This window comes from Spermophilus citellus, assembly GCF_964194105.1.
Source record: "Spermophilus citellus genome assembly, chromosome: 10".
NCBI classification, from domain to species: Eukaryota; Metazoa; Chordata; class Mammalia; order Rodentia; family Sciuridae; genus Spermophilus; species Spermophilus citellus.
In genome coordinates, this window is record NC_138197.1 from 44,358,168 (window position 1) to 44,375,772 (window position 17,605).

General features: G+C 36.0%; 1 protein-coding gene across 2 annotated transcripts in view; it reads left to right on the forward strand.

Annotated features, from left to right (window-relative positions):
• The window catches only part of PIK3C2G (phosphatidylinositol-4-phosphate 3-kinase catalytic subunit type 2 gamma), a gene marked incomplete at its 5' end in the record, with an annotated part of 348,977 nt that overhangs the window by 150,132 nt on the left and 181,240 nt on the right, over window positions 1-17,605 (forward strand). The gene's annotated exons all lie outside the window — the stretch shown is intronic.

Below are 17,605 nucleotides of genomic sequence, written 5' to 3' on the forward strand. Positions count from 1 at the left end.
CTTCAAGAAATATTACTCATATTGAGCTCACTCTTACCAGGAAAATGACTCAAGCATTTCATAGCAGAGGAGACACACAAGAACTTTCAGGCACCCACATTTGACCTGTTATCATTTTCATTTTAAATGCTTACTTTAAGAAGCCGAGCATTTCCTCTAGTATGTAAGGCACTGGATTTATTGACTAGCACTGGTCCTTCACTGAATAGACTCTCGTCAAAGCTCTGGAGTCTTAGCCTCTTCAGTTCCTCAGTTAGCTGCTGAGGGGAGTTAAGTGGATACACTCTGTGGTGTCACACAGCATGCAACAAGGACTCCATCAGACTCCATCTTTACTTCCTTAAAACTCAACTTTTTCCCCCCATGTGTTATTAAAATGAAAACATGACGTGATAATCTTAAGTTTAATATTCAAACCAAAATACAGCATCAGAGTATATAAAGTATAAAAAGATAATAGAATGCAATATTAAGGATTTATCCAATTGATGAATGGTTGATATCATACTTGTGCAGCCTTAGCTCTACCTCCATCTGCTAACGTGGTGTGGAAAGTAGAGTCATTGAAAGGCAGCCCTGAGTGCAAAGTTGTAGATCAATGTCATACTTGTAAGTAAATACAATTATGTCATTGTTTCCAAGGGTTGAGAGGATAGCCTTTCTTGTCCTTATGAAAAAGACCATTTCTTCTCTCACAGATTCAGGGAGTAAGATAGAAGAAATAGAAAAGAAATTACAAACGAATTTCTTATTTTTGAGGACTGAGTTTATAAGAACAAAGAAAAAGGAAAAGGAAAAGGAGGAGATGTATTGTAAAGTTTCTACATCTCTTTAAAAAAATAAAAATTAAGAATTATGGAATATGGACAAAGCATGAAATAATATTATTTATATTTAAAACATTATGGAGTTAAAATCGCAGATGTCAAGGGTCATGTGTGGAAAGTGTCTTGTGCAGAATGTCTGAGCTAAAGCTTCAGAAGATGATAATTAGGATCCTTTTAAAAGAGCAATGGCCTGTAATATAAAAGAAGGGCGGGGGGCAAGCAAATGCAGAAACCCATCAACCATCACTTTAATGAGTTTTTTTTTTCACTTGAATGAATTACTTACTGATTCTTCAGAGTCAATATATTAGTTCAACACTTTCAATATCTTGCTCTGTTCACCTAGGGTTTGAAGTCTTCTCTGTTCTGCAATAACACAAGCAATTATTTACCAAGCCTTATAACCTATGCTTCCTGAACAGTCTCCTCACTCCACTACTCCACCTGCCACTGTCGCTGACCAGATGGTTGGTTCACCAAATGTTGAACAAATAGGTTTAACTTAGAAACCATCTAGACACTTGGTATTACTCTGGGTAGCCTTTTTGAGATGGGAAATTAGCTTGGGTTTACTGCCAGTCTTCTCCACTGGAAGAGTTAATATAGAATGAGCAGTTCCTATTTTCTAAGAAAAGAGAGTTAACAAGAAGCTTCAGATTTGGAAAGTCTAAAAACTTTACCTCTCAGCCAGCACCCTGAAAGGGGGCCATACGTGGCAACTGTAGCATTTGGGGCTTATGCCTATAGGCTCCTGTCCCTATTACAATCAATTATTTAAGGTTTTAAGTTTAAATTCAGTTCTGCTTTCCATTTAAGATAGGACACAATTTAACTGATGGTGAGGTTTGGAGTTGAATGGTGGCCCCCAAACAAGTATGTTCACATCCTAACCTGAGGAAACTGTTCATTGTGACAATATGGAAAAGGGTCCTTGACGGTGGAATTAAGATAAAGATTTTGAGACAAGTTCTCCCTGAAGTATCACAATGGGCCCTACATCCAATGACAAGTGACCTCAGGAGAGGTAGAAGAGATGGTTCACACAGCAGAATGTCATGAGAAAAATGGAGGCATGGACGGTAGAGAAACAACTCCCAACCCTAGGAAAACCGTGAGCCTTGAAAGTTGGAAGGTGCTCCCCTAGAGCTTTGGAGGAGGCACGTCCTGGTCAATGCTTTTATTTCTAATTTCTAGCCTCCAGAGATGGGAGGATAAATTTTTGGTAAGCCACCATTTTTTTTTTTGTTAAGCCACCATTTTTTTGTTGTTGTTGTTAAGCCACCATTTTTTTGGTAATTGATGCAACCACAGGAAAGACAAATTGACTAGGATGTCATATCATCCAGGAAACTTTGACCCTACTCCTAGCCGCCATCTGAAATTGTTTGGCTCCCGTTTCGTATCCCACCGTGTACTGTACATGATTCTACCCAACATCATCTCACACTGCCTCCATATCTCCACTGGTCTGTGCATTTCCCTTTCTCGTCCCTGTAATGGCTAATGACACAAACGTGCCATGTTCGTCTACATATGAATCCCACCACAGTGTTTGGAACTCAATAGACATTTTTTTAAAATGTTTTAAAACACAGAAAGTCATAGGACCATCTTTCAGGGCAGCAATATTTTCACATTATGGCAATCCCATGGAATCTGAAATTACCAGGTTGCCTGAGGCTCTGTGAAACGCACTGCTGGTGCCACAGTCCCACTGCTTTTGCCTGGCTGCTGCGTCTACCCCCAGCTTCTGTACTGACTGTTAACCAACTGTCGCCCCTTCCCTGCAGAACTATCCTCTGCTTAAGTAGCCACCTGGCTTGGACAATTGGAAATCTCCATGGGGCAGTTGACATTCCAGAGATGCCCATAGATGGAATTAAGGCTAGACTTGACCTGAGACCTCCTCTTTGTTGATTTCTTCCCTTCTCTACAACGCTTCCCTCCCTGTCTCACAGGTTTTTTCCTAAAAAGTACTTTTTGGTAAATTATATGCACTGAGATTACTATCTTTTATGCTGTTCTGGGAAACCTGACCTAAGATAAATACTTCTTAATGCAGATGACAAGTTTAAATCCAATCACCCCTTGGTATCTGCTGGGGATTTGTTCCAGAAACCAGCAGATATCAAAATCTGTGGATGTTGAAGGACCTTATATAAAATGGTGTATTATGTGCATATAACCTGTATATATCCTCTCGTATACTTTAATCATCTCTAGATTACCTATAATACTTAATATAATGTAAATGCTATGTAAATAGCTGTCATACTGTACTACTTATAGAAATCGTGACAAGGAAAAAAGTCCTTGCATGTTCAGTACAGACAGAATTTTTTTAATATTTTCAATCTTCATTTGAATCTGAGGATGAAGTAGAACCTGGGGGTAACAGAGGGTAGAATGTTTTTAATAATCGGAGTATCTATGAGATATGTCCTCAGTAGAACAGCAATATCTCAGTTTTCACACTCTGTTTAGTAATGAGATTGACTAAGTTCCATGAAAAAAACAATTTTAATCAAAGTCTATATGGTAAAGAGTTGTTTTGTAGCATAGCTATTCTTTTTGACAGGTGTTATTTAAAGTGCATGATGTAAAACTCTGAGTGTCCCCTTCAAAATGTGGGAACAGCCTGACATGGAGCTCCTATTTGAAGCTCTATTGGTGCGGGGGTTTATTTTTTTGTTATTGTTTTATGTACTGCTATATAATAAGCACCTAGGAGGGTACTTGGTACTTTATAGACATTCCATAAATTACTAATGAATGAAAGAATTTGCTTATGTTGCTGGGGCCCAGATGTACACATGAAGACTTTTGACAGAAGGGGGCAGAAGAGAGCTGCTTGAGCCCTAGATGATGATCAGGAAGTGCCAGAGTAATTTCAGGAGACCGGCCCCATGAGAAGTAAGCAATGGATACTACCAGAAAGGCAAAACTGGAGAGGAAAGATAATTTGAGCAGAAGTCAGGGGCTGACCAAAGTCAGGAACTAGGACCCCAGAACAAGCTGATGCTGTAGTGTCTGCTACACCAGTGGGAGAACCAGAGAGTAAATTAAGTCAGTGGTTCTTCTTGTAAGGAAAGGAAAGGTTCTTCTTGTAAGGAAAGCTTTGATATGCTACCCAAGATGATGCCAAATCTGTCCATTCATTTTTTTAAACAATCTTCCCCAAACTCTTTTTATCTAGAATTTGGGGACAATTTCTCAAATCAGGGACCACTTTACATAAAGCAAAATAATGTGGGAATTTTGCATGGTGTGATTTGAAGTCACACATCTCCCTCTCTCCTCCTCCCCAAAATATGTCTCCCCCGATGCATGAAAATATCATTTATGAGCCACTACTTGAGGTTAATAATGGTTGCCTCCCAGCGATTCTCTTCTAATATGAAAATAGATATACTCAGAACATAATTTTATGATAAATTAATCATTTGTTCATTTGTGTGCTGAACATTAAGATACTAGATACTGTTGAATTATTAAGAATAAAACAAAGAGTGGCCCGTGCCTTAAGAAGCTCACAGTCTAACAACTCAGCATCCAGGCAGCAGGATAGAGCCCACTGGCTATGCGGCAGGGACAGAGTAGGCGAAAAGTCACACCAAATTCTGTCCATCTCACAGTTTTTCCTATGACCTTTTCCAAATACAAGCAGAGACAAGACCAGATATCAAGTAAATCAAAAAACCTAACTGTGTGCTCCCATTCTGTCAGTTTTAAATACTAATAAAGTCATACAAATGAATACACAGAGGAGGTAAATGCTCTCGTCTGCTTTGATGTCTGAAATACTCTGTGAAGAGTAAAGAGATGTGCTGGAGGGAGCTATTGCAGTGTAGTGGAGCACACATAATACAGAATCAATAGGAGGTTTTAAAGCCTCAATCCCTTACTTTCAAGAATCATTATATTGCTACTAATTCACCTTTTTTACCTTTACAATGTAATAAATAATAAAATATTGCTTCATTCTTTTGTAAGAGAAATATATGTCTTGCTGTCATTTATTATTGATCTGCTGTAATCATCTTTCACCCTGTTGTTCTCTGAAAACTGTACACCAGACAGAATCCAACAATAAGCAGCTCACTTAAACCCATAATACTTCTTCTCTCTGCCCACCAATCTGCAGGAAAAAGTAAGAAAGTTTTCTTTTTTCACACAGTAATCTGTGAAATCCATTAGTGTAGTTTCTGAGTTATGAAATAATACAGGAATAGGTGTTTCATGTCTTTTATTTCTATTTTCTCTGATAGGGGTTTTATGTAGTTCCTTTAATAAAAGTTTTTAAACATTATATAATTTTCAATTAATTTCATATGTCATTAAAACATTATTATAGCTATTCAATATATATGAAAATAAAATCATACAGAGTTCTACCACAAATCTATGCAAAAGCCATTAACAGAGCTCCATTTTTAATGTGTCTCCTGTTTCAATTACTTTTTCCTTTAAATCTTTCTATTTTGCTAAAAAATGAATACTAATAAAAATGAGTATTTGGTACATACATACTGGCTGAGTTGGGCCTTTGGGAACTGACCTTTCCTAACCCACTTTCCATCAGTCCCTGCTTATATAGTAATCTGATTTCCCTATGATAATGTTAGCTCTATTTTGTCATAGTTTATGCCAAAGATTTGGGTGAAACCCTTGAAAAGCAGCAATGTAGTGCATAGTTATTCAATGTTTCTCAAGCTAGCTTTGCTCTAGCCAATAAAAAATATGGCCCAAAAAAGCCATTCTACTTAGAAATCACCCTTGTCTTCTAATAATATTTTAAATTGTTTCAAAATTAATTGATTACCAGATACTAATAAGAGTTACAGGATTGGGGGATCAACTGAGACTCTAAGGACCATCTCCAATCCTAGAAAGGAAGTTCAACTAGTGAAGTGATTTACCCAATGATAATCATCTAACTGGTTAAATAATTGACATTTAACTCTCTTTTCATGACATCTCATGCCCAATTCAGGTCTCTTGCCAACTCAACATCTACTTCCCAAAAAGTGCAATTTGAAGTACTCATTAAATGTTTGAACTTTTTTCTATCAATAATTAAGAACTCATTGAAGTAGTAAAGAGGTAGTTTCCTCTTACCTTGAAAACAAAACTGAAAAGAAAAATATTATTTGAAATTGAGATCTTTGAATCTAATAGCTCAAAATTGTGCCATTGGTGGTTGGAATGACCCACGAGTGCTCTTAATTGTCATAATTAATTAATAGGTATCTATAATAGTCTCCAAAAAATTTTTATCCTTGAAGGACAGTAAATTGTTTCCAGAATCGTTCTTTTGTGGTGCCTGATTTATACTTAAGACACTAAATTTGTTCTCTTAATTTTACTATTAAACCATGAGTATAAAAAAAAGCAATTACCAACTAATTTTCTTAATAGGTACAGTTTGCACTTAGTTTGTACTTTTCAGTACATATTTCATACAACCAAGACTTTCTCAGTTTTCTCAAAAACACTAAGTACCTAGCAATATTCTCCTACAATTAAGTCAGTTCATTTCAAGTTAAATGAGTTAGAAAATAATTTTCTATAGTCTGGGTCAGAACTTGGCAATAAGAAAATTTAAGCAAAATCAGTCTTTAGTTTCTTTCTAACTAAAATAGCCTGTAAGTGATTGGATACAGACTGACAGAGAAGTGAAAGTTACCAGCACCTTGACAGTACTTGCCTAGTCTCCTTTCATTTTACAACTCAGTTTCCCTATCTTAATCCATTTTTGCTGGTATAACATAATACCTGAGACTGGGTAATTTAATTCTCAAAGTTCTGGAGGTTTGGAAGTCCAAGATCAAGTTGCTGACAAGTTTGGTGTCTGGTAAAAGCCTAGTCTTCACTTCTAATATGATACCTTGAATGCTTCATTGTCTGGATGAAAGAAATGCTGTTCTTCATACAGCAAAATAACAAAAGAAAGAGAATCCACTTCCACAAGCCTTTTTTATTAAAAGACATTAATCCATTCAAGAAAACACCTTCATGACTTAAAAGCCTCTCATTAGGCCCCGCCTCCCAACATTGTGGCATTGAGGATTATGTTTCCAGCTTATGGATTTTGGAGCAGACAGATTCAAACCATACCATTTCCCAGAATTGAAATTCTCATCTGGATTTCTGAATTTGGACCCAGAAAAAGAAAGAAAGCAGGAGAATAATATCATATTGAAGTTATTTTTAGGTGCTGATAGCATGTACCACTTTTTTTCTTCACTCCATAGAGGAGAATTCAATAACAAAGTCCACCTAATTGTAAGAGAGTAAAGGAAAAGCTAAATGAAATTTGACTTGATGAACCCATAGCAGTTTTTACCAAACAGGTATAGAAGTGTATATGAGTTGAGAAATTTGTCCATCTAGTGATAGAGAAAAGGAGCATAAAAGGAGAAGCCATTTTCAACTTTTTTGCATATTAATTGGCTTTTTTTTGAAAACTTAAATTGGTCTCACAGACAAAATGAGGACTATTCAAATACTGAATTAAGCATCATCACTTTAAAACAAAGCAATCATTATTTTGATAGACATCCTCCAAAAGTGTCTGGCTTTTGCCAAAAAATTCTGTAAAGAATTCCAAGAGATCTAACCTATTGAATATTTCATAGTCATTTTTTCTCCTGGAGGGCTCATAATGAAGATACAGCTGTGTTATCCAACTGAAATCTTGACTCAAGAAGTTCAAATTTGAATTCAATATTCCTACCTTCTACCCTTTCAACCCTTGCATCCAACACTTTCAAGCTTCTTTTTTATATACAATGTCCTGGTTTACAGCCACACTAAGATACCCAACAGAGGCAATCTTAGAAGCATTTTTACCCAATAATCTTCATTCAGTAAGTCTTTAAGTCCTGGCCATTGTTTCTCTTAAGTACATCCTATTCATGCCTTCTTTCCTATTTTCCTAGATAGCACATTAGCTTGAGCCTCCAGTATTTCATATTTGGGCGACTTCTAATTGTTTTCCTTATTTCTGTCCTTATCTGTTCCCAGTCTATCTGTCCTCCACACTGATCTGTAATATTTAGGTAATACAACTTGATTTCTAACTCCTAAAATAGGTTCTAGTTCCTGGATAACCCCCAACTGGTTAGCATTCCAGGTAATTACATTCCCTTTTTTCCTGATGACACTATAATTATTAGACTCTGAGATAAAATCTTTTCTTCATCAACATGACCTTGTTGCAGAACTTCATGATCTGGACTCTGCCAACCTCCCACCCTCATCTTTCTACATTCAAAGCACAATCTTTTTTCTATTCTCAAATAATTACCAAAATTTTCAGAGGTCTTTTATGCCATGATGACTTGGCATGTGCTGTTTTCCAACTTGTTGAAGTGCAGTTGCCACCTTGTCTATCTACAACCCTCTGAGACTCACCATAGCTTTTATCTTTGAGGGTTAAGTCTGCTCTGGGCACTTATGTATGCCTCCAATACAGTTCTTAACATGCGGCATCCACTTTGTCTACTTCATTACTTCGCTTTGTTTTAAGATACTTTAGGCTGCAAGTAACCAAAAACTTCTGACTTAACTAGTTTAAAAGTAATTGAAAAATCAATTGTCTCACATAAGCAAGAAATTCTTTTATGGAGTGGTTACAGACTATATTCTTGCAGCAGCTCACTGATTTTGTCATGTCCTAGTTGCTCTCCATCTTTCTGCTGAGCCATCCTCTGTGTGTTGACTTGCCTTTAGTCCAGTCCCCATTATTGCTGCAAGACTGCCACAGCTGGTATCACAGTCACACAGAACACCATGCAGCAGAAGCCAGGGGACCCCTTTTTCACAAGAAAAAATTTCCCATAAAACCCATAGCAGAGAAAACTTCTCATGTCATCCTGAACCAATCACCTGATTCAAGAACCATCAGGTGAGTCAGGTTACCTATTTGATTAGAATATTCAGAATTTACACAGAAATCAGTTGACTTCCTGAAGGTTTAGAAATCTGAACAAAATGAGATTCTTTTGCTGGTGTGAAGAGAATAGGTTCAGTACTGGAAAACCCTCTAGGCCTCTTCTAGAGTGTGAGGATGGGTCTAGATTATCAATGCCCAACACAGAAGTAACATTGCATATAATACATATGGTGGAGCTCAATAACTGTCTGTTGAAAGAATTTTTTAAAATCATACCACATACACTTGCACTGCTTACAAGTTGACTGACCTCTAATACTATGTCTAAAACAACAGGCAATCACGACACTCCTTTTATACTATCTGTATAGCATTGGACTTGGTATTTTATAATAATTTTTGCTCTTAAATAAAATAAGATAAAATAAAACTCAGCCAGTTGCAGTGGTGCCCCCTGTAATCCCAGTAGCTCAGGAGGTTGAGGCAGCAGGATCACAAATTCAAAGACAGCTTTAGCAACTTCATGAGGCTCTGCCTCAAAATAAAACATAAAATTTTTTTAAAAAGGCTGAGGATGTGGCTCAGTGGTTAAGTGCCTCTGGGTTCAATCACCAGTACCAAAAAAAAAAAAAAAAAAAAAAAAAAAACACCAAACTCATGAGCTATCTGGAACTGCAGGAAGTTGAATTAAATGACTTAAGTAATAACATGCACTGAAAAAATATTTTTAGAGGTATCAAGGGGTACACTGACCATGTCCTGTGCAAGGTGCTATCACTGATTTAACTATGCTATTTCTTAAACCCCAGTCTAAAGTGAAGGGTGACATTTATGATTTGGCAAGAAGTGTTTTCTGGGGAGTCCTGCCGAGTATCCACTTATCATCTTTTGAAATATAATTTTCATACTAAGACTCTGTGAACACTGGGGAATTACTGAAGAGCTTCTGGTTTTGCCAGGCTCCTCTATTCTCCAGTTTGTTATTGTTTTTCTGAGCCATGAAGATTCAGAGTTCATGGTGTTTTGTCAATGAATAAGCCCTTTATTTTTATTTTCTATTTTGGCTTTTATGTTTGCTCACATAAAGATCACTATCTGAAAATGTTGAATGGAGATTTTTCTTCATTTTCTCCTAACTTAATTTTCTATCTCATTTGTGTACAATTGATGTAGCTATAAGACCAAACTACTTTCTTCTTCTTTGTCTGAAGAACTTCAAATGCATTGCTTTTGTTGCACTGAAACCCCAACGTGGATATTTCAATCAAATACTTGTCATGTTTAATAACTTAAAATTCTTGTGCTTCTTTTGGTATATATGACTCATTTTTGACCAATGAAAAATGAACAGCTTGCACAAATAGTGACTTGTGTTCTGGATTGACAGCCTCAGGTACTCACCAATCTTGACAGAATGTCAAAGGCTGGTATATCTTACTTGCATGTAGTCATCTGAAACTGGTAATGGCAAAAGTCCTAATGTGTGTATTGCTTTCCTTATTAAATTGGGCACTGTGTATTTCTGTCTCCTAAAGTGTTGTAAATGTCCTTAATTTACCCAAACTCAAATTCTATTGTTTTCTTCAAAGTAAAATTTACCATTATTTTTAAAGAGGCTGTTGCTCTATTAACTGTTGAGCTAAATTAATTGATGACTGCAAACTTTGACAGATAGTCTGCAGCTTTAGTTGCAAGATGTTGTGGGGCAGCTGCACAAGTAAACCAGTAGACTTTAGCCAACAAAGATAGGAGAGCACCTAGGAAGTATACTGAAGAAAGAAAGCATTGTATTATGCTTGTTTTTCATTCTTTCATCACTTTTCTATGCTTCAAGTTTTTATTGAAACTTGAATGTTATGAAACTTATAACAATAAGCAAAAAAAGCCAGAATAAGATAATGGTAAAAAAAAAAACAAGTTTTGGAGAATAAAACTTAATTAGAAATTCCTACTCCAGCCTTTAGTAGCTGTGTGGGCTTAGAAAAATTCTTAAAATCTCTGATCATGAATTTCATTATCTGTAAAAGAAACATAAGCATATTTAAGGGCTGGGGCTGTAGCTCAGTGGCAGAGTGCTTGCCTAGCATGTGTGAGGCATTGGGTTCTATCCTCAGCACCATATAGAATAAATAAATAAAATAAAGACATGCTGTCCATCTACAACTATTATTTTAAAAAAAGAAATATAAGTATATTTAGTAAAATTACTGTTAAAATTAATTGAATGTGTGTATATCCTTTGTAAACTTTTAGTGTATGCAAATGATGCATTTTTGAATCATTTAGAAGAAATAAAAAGTATCTCTGAAATTCTAGTTCACATGTTAAATCACAAATATAATTTCAGAACTTAGATTCCTGACATTTGACTCCTTGCTCCTACCACTGCTCTTTCTTTGCCTTATCCTTGCTAATTTGTAATTAAAACTGCATAAGCACATTTGAAATGGATAAATGTGAGAATAGGAAAAAAAAACACTGCATAAACAAACTTCTTTACTGACCTGTGAAGAAAAGTATCTTGAAACATTCCAAGTGTCAGAACATGTTGGGAATATGTGTGTCATTTAGTGTTGGAGAGACTTAACAGACAGGGAAATCAAGCAGCATTCACAGACTGCTTGTTGATACATGTTTTCACATTTCAACAGCCAACATCTATCTCACATCACTCATCTGCCTGCTAGCACAATACAGAAGAGGAAAATGTGAGCCAAAATTTTCATCAATCCCTTGGTTGTGAATTACAAAGGCAAAATTGTACTCACTGAAAGAGTGGGGAACTTAAAAAGCAAGGGTCTTGAAGAACTCCTTACAACAGCGTGAAAAGAGATCACTCAAGGGCTTCTGCCCCTCCCACACTGGAAAACACTGCAACAAAGACTATCAGAGACAAGACAGGGGGTCCCTGAAACACTTCCTAGAGTGAGGAAGACAGTGTGATTGGTGATTATCTTGGATTTTCCATTACTTAACCATATCTTGAAGCCTTTAATGATCTATTCTCCTGGTGTTAAATGTTTGTAATAAGCCTTATTACTGAGCACATGACTAAAGTGGGATCATTTGTTCTTGAGGTATAATAACATCAAAGATGCCTGTCTCACTTTCAGGGTCATAATTAGCAATTCCTTCCAAATGAACAATTTGTTCATGATAAGTGGAGATTGGATGTTATTCAGTTTCCTTTACTGAGGAGTCCTTGCAATGACTTAAGAATGTCCTTAAGAAGGCATTGTTAATTCTCTATACAGTAAAGTTAGATTAAATTGGTACTTCAGCATCTGGATGTCACTGTGTTCAACAGTTTGGGGTGTTTATGTTGAAACAACTGGTGATTGTAGCAAGACTCATCAAGCTTTTCTGGTCCTGGAAACTTTGCCTAATTTTCCTGATCCTCCATCTGCAAAAGAAGAGGAAGAATACCTGCCAAAAGTATCTAGCATTGCAACTGACACTTTTGTTACTCAATAAAAATATGTTGAATAAATCAATGATTGAAGAATTGAGATATCTTTGAGATGAAATCACATAAAGCTAGGTAATATGTCTTTCATAACTCCAAATCTCAACAAACATCATTTCTTCCTCATTTTCCATCCTTTCACTTTTAGTTTTTACTTTTTAATCAAAATGATAATGCTTTATTTGTTGGAGGGTAGTTTGAGAATGTTTTAGTATCTTTCTAAGCTAAAGCATTTTATCAGGGCATGTGTCTGGGTATCTGTGGTCTAATTCACATACTTTTCATGGCATGTAGATGGAAAACCTTTTGAAACTCTATCCATATCTTGCCTCCTTCTGGATAGTTTCCATTCTAAATGGGTAAATCAGCTAAAAGTTGTAGCTTCAAGAACTCTTGACAATAACTTGCTTCTTAACCAACTCCTTTCCATGGATGCATATAAATCATGCCATCTTTAGAAATCATTTCTAATGTGACATTTTAAACTCAGAAAATCTAATGCATTAATTTTTTAAATAAATTTGACTTTACTATTTACATTAAACTTAAGAGTTCAATTTACATTAAACTTAAGAGTTCAATTTACATTAAACTTAAGAGTTCTGATCTCTGCCTGTCCTTTTTGTTGTTGTTGTTGTTGTTCTAATTAGGTATATATGACAGCAGAATGCATTTTGATTCATTGTATACAAATGGAGCACAACTTTTTACTTCTCTGGTTGTACATGACGTAGAGTCGCACTATATGTGCAGTCATACATGTACCTATGGTAATGATGTTCATCTCTTTCCATCATCTTTTCTGCCCCTATTTCTGCCTTCCTCCCCTTTGTCCAAAGTTCTTCCATTCTTCCCATGCACCCCACCACCACCACCATTATGGGTCAGCATCCATTTATCAGAGAGAACATTATATTCTCATACTCCATTCATTTACCTGCAAATGCCATAATTTTATTCTTTTTTAATGCTAAGTAATTTTCCACTGTGTATAGGTACCACAGTTTTTTTTATCCATTCATCTATTGAAGGGCATTTAGGTTGGTTTTACAGTGTAGCTATTGTGAAATAAGGGTCATCAGACCAGTTCATCTGGACTTTCTAACAAGTTTCCTAGCCATGTGTTTATGTACCTGGCTAATTTCTTTGATACAATCTTCTGACTCTAACAAGTCACTTGTAAAATGTCTTAAGAATCAGTTCCCTCTTCTCCATCTCCACTAATCCTCTAACTCAGGACATCATTGTTTAATTACTATCAGTGCTAGGTAATATTACTGTGAACTGTCTTCCCATTATGAGTTTCTATCCATACCTCTTTTCCTCCATATTACTTGAGAGCTAATAAATAATTCTTCAATGCCTATAGGATAAATATAAAATTCACTAGTTCTATACTATAATTATGAGCAACAGGATAAATTTTATTTTATTATCCACTGGTTTCAAAGCAATCAGTTTGTTTTCAACATATGAAAATGTTGTTGTTCTCTTAACTCATGGGGTAATAATTAATAGTTAAAAATCTATATCCCTACATCTGGATGCAAACCTTGTTCTATATATTAGGGGTCTGACTTTAAGCAAGGTAATTAAGTTTTCTCAAAAATTAAAACTAGAAGAAGAATCATATGTTCAGAGGGTTGTGAGAATAAATGTAACATGCAACTATGGACAGCTGTGTGATAAAGCAGTCCTAAGTAGGAGTCAGGCTTATATCTGTAAGAATTGTAAACATTGTTGTCCTATCCCATAAGAAGAACTCATCACTAAGCAAATATTCATTGAGAATTTTCCATGAGGAAGTCCATATTGCTGTCTTCAGGTAAGGCAATGGTAAGAAAAACAAGAGCCCCAGCCCTTCCTTTTACAGATTTTAAGAGAAGTAATATATACCTTGCAAGACAATAAGAAGAGCTAGAGAGAAAATAAAGCAAGTAGAAGACATAGGAGAATGAGAGTGAGAGGGGTGTAAGGCTAAGACAGGGTAAAAGAAAAGCCTTTTTAAAAGGATGGTGTTTGAAAAAAGACTTCAATGAAGTAAGAAAGTGGATGACAGATGATCTGAAGAGGATAACAGGAAGAGGAAGAAGCATGTATAAAGGAATTGGCATGTATTTGGGGATGTTAGAGGGAAATGAGGACAGTGTGGCTGAAACAATTTAAGTAAAGGAAAGAGTAGTTGCAGATGAGATCAAGGACAAAGGGTGAAGGGGAGAATGGTAGGTTATGTAAAAAAAAATCCTAGGCTACTATTAGAATATTGGCTTTAATGTAAGTGAGATGGAAAGACATTAAACAAGACAAAAGACATGGTTTGGCTCATATTTTAGCAGAATCAATCCAGTCACTGTGTTGAAAATTGACTGCAGAAGAGAAATGGCAGGAACAGGAAAACTAGTAAGAAAGTTAATGCAATAATCCAAAGATAATATTGACTCAGACCAGGATGCAGAAGTGAAAGGCATGTGAAATGTCTGATTTCTGGATATGTTTTTGAATATGCCAACAGAATTCTCTGATCGATTGTGTAAGGGCAATAAAGAAGTAATGAAATGATAGCATCCAGGTTTTTGCCAGAACAACTGGAGGAATAATTCCTACACACATGTTTCTAAGGGAATAGATGCATTGAGAGACCAGTTCAAACCTAAAAAGTCTGAGATAACTACTGTACATCTGCCTCTGGACAAGAGATAAAAATGAGGGAATTATCAGTACACAGATGAAGTTTAAAGTCGTAAGAATAGATGTGATCACAGAAGAATGAGTATGGATAGAAAGGAAAGGAAATACTTAATGGCCATCCAAACTGTAAAAGTCAAAAGTCTGGCAGTAACAGAAAAAAAAAATGGAAAGAAACAATCAGAGATGTAAAAAGTGAACCCACTAAGGTTGGAATCCCACAAGACTAACTAAAGTATATTTTTAAAAAAGGAAGTGTGAAAAGCTTCTCATAGGCTCAGCAGATCTGAAATATGATAGCAACGGGAGGTTATGGGAGGTCATCGGGGAAGCAGGCTCAGTGGACTGGAGAAACAGATCCTGAAAGGAACAGATCCAAGAGGAAAGAAGCAGTATCAAGGATAATAATTTTAGGAATTTTGCTAGAAAAGGAAGAAGAGCAATAGAGCAGTGACTGAAAAGGGACGTGGGATCAGGAAAGAAGTTTTGTTTTAGGTATTGGAAAAAGAATAACTTTTCTTAATATACTCGTTTCCTTGTGGACCACCTTTGAGTAATAATGGTACAGATTGGAAACTGTAGCACAGGAGGTGTGGTACAGAGTGCATAAATAGTAATTGCAAAAAATAAGGGGTGGATGGGAACAGGCAGGGGTGTTCAGGTTGTGGCAGCTGCTTTGTGGAGTAAAGGAAGCAAGGTCATTTTTGATGACTGGGTCTGTTTATTTTCAGTATGCAACAAACTCAAAATCATTTACAGTAATAGGGAAGTCCAAGATTTTCCAATGTGACTGCAAAGGACAGATCAGTGAAGCAGATGATAAAGACAAAATAAAAGTACAAGAACAGTGTGTGAAAGACAGCAGTACACCCCAGACAGCCATGTGCCAAGAGCAGCAGTGCAGCTCATTCTGTGTAAAGCCCTGATTTAACTGTTCTTTAAGCTTTGTTTTCTTTTAATCTCCTATTTCTATCTATGCATTTTATTATTCAAATGAAGCTATAAAAATGTAAAACTTTAAATAAACATACTTTTAATTCAGTAGTGGGACTGAATACCAGGTTTTATTAAGGAGATAAATTGACCATGTATCATTAGCATTTAAGATCTGTACTGTAGTACTATAGCAGTTTAGGAGCATCAGATTAAAATTTAATGTACATATTTTTGTATACTGTTATGTTTAAGTGAAAGGTCTATTACAATAAATGATTACCATTGCTCTGTTTTAACTGACAGTATTATCACCCCAAAAAGTATGAGTAATAAATGCATCCATCTCACTAAGAGACACTTGGAAATACTCCTGAGCATGGACTAATGAAAAATATGCAGTGGACCATTCTTAAAGTATAAGTACTGTTGCCTGCTTTGGTATGACTTTGAGTTCCTCAAAGGTACAAGTGTTAGAGTCTTGGTCCCATCTGAGTGCTATTGGGACATTGTGGAAATGGGAGGAAGTTAGGTCCTTGGAGTTGTGCTCCTAAGATGCCTGTCGGGACCCTGGTCTCTTCCTCTCTCTTTGCTCTCTGGTTCACCATGAAGTGAGCAACACTGCTCCATCACACACTCCCTCCATGATGTACTTCATTGCCACAGGCCCAGAAGCAATGGAGCCTACCAATCATGGACTAGAACCTCTAAAACCAAGCCAAAAATAAACCTAAACTCTTTATATGTAGACTATGTTTGGTATCATTGTAACAATGGAAGCTAACTAATATGTTGCCTGTGTTCAAAAAGATAGTATTTTTTTCTCTGAAGAATGAGAAAAAAAATAAACAGTAATTAAATCTAGAACAACTGAAGAACATTTATAATGTAATATTATAATAATTGTAAGATAATTGCAACAACCTTAAAGGAAAAGAAAATGAAAATGTCTCTAGGGTCAGATTAGATTTGTTGAGGTGAATTCTTGGAAGAGAGCTTTTGAGAGAGTGTTTTTAGGAGGTAATGGCTAGCGGTAAGCTGAGAAGATTCCAAGGTCAAGCTCATACAAAGATACAGAGGCAGAAATGAGAAGAAATGGCCAGAATAAGTTTCCATAGCAGAGGCTCACAATGGAAATAAATAATATAAAAAGTACCAACTTGGAAAGTTAGAATTCTTCAGACATTACTAATCCCATTTATAGTTAAATAAACTATTTTGGAATACTTCTTTTAAAATGATAGGAAAAGTTATATATATTTTTGTGCCTACCAATTCCTTTTTTACAGTCTTTTTCCTTTTTAAAAGAAATTTTATTGGTACATTTTAATTATACATGATGGCAGGATTCATTGTGACATGTTTGTATGTGCACTTAATATATGGATCAATTTCATTCCCTGTTACCTCCTCTTTTTCTCCCTTCTCCTTTTTCCTAGACCCCCTGTATTTTTTATATTTCCATTAGATGGCATTTTTCCCCTTTATTCTCTCTAGCTTCCACATGTGAGAGAAAACTTATGACTCTTGACTTTCTGAGTTTGACTTATTTCACTTAACATCATGCTCTCTAGTTCCATCTGTTTTCCTACACATGACATACTTTTGTTCTTCTTCATATTGCCACATTCTGTATATTACCACATTTTCATTATCCATCCATCTGTTGACAAATGCCTAGTGTTTTAGTCAACCTTTCTGTCACTGTGACCAAAAGACCTGACAAGAATGTTTATTTAACTCACAATTTCAGAGGTCTCAATCTATAGATGGTGAACCCCATAGCTCTGGACCCAT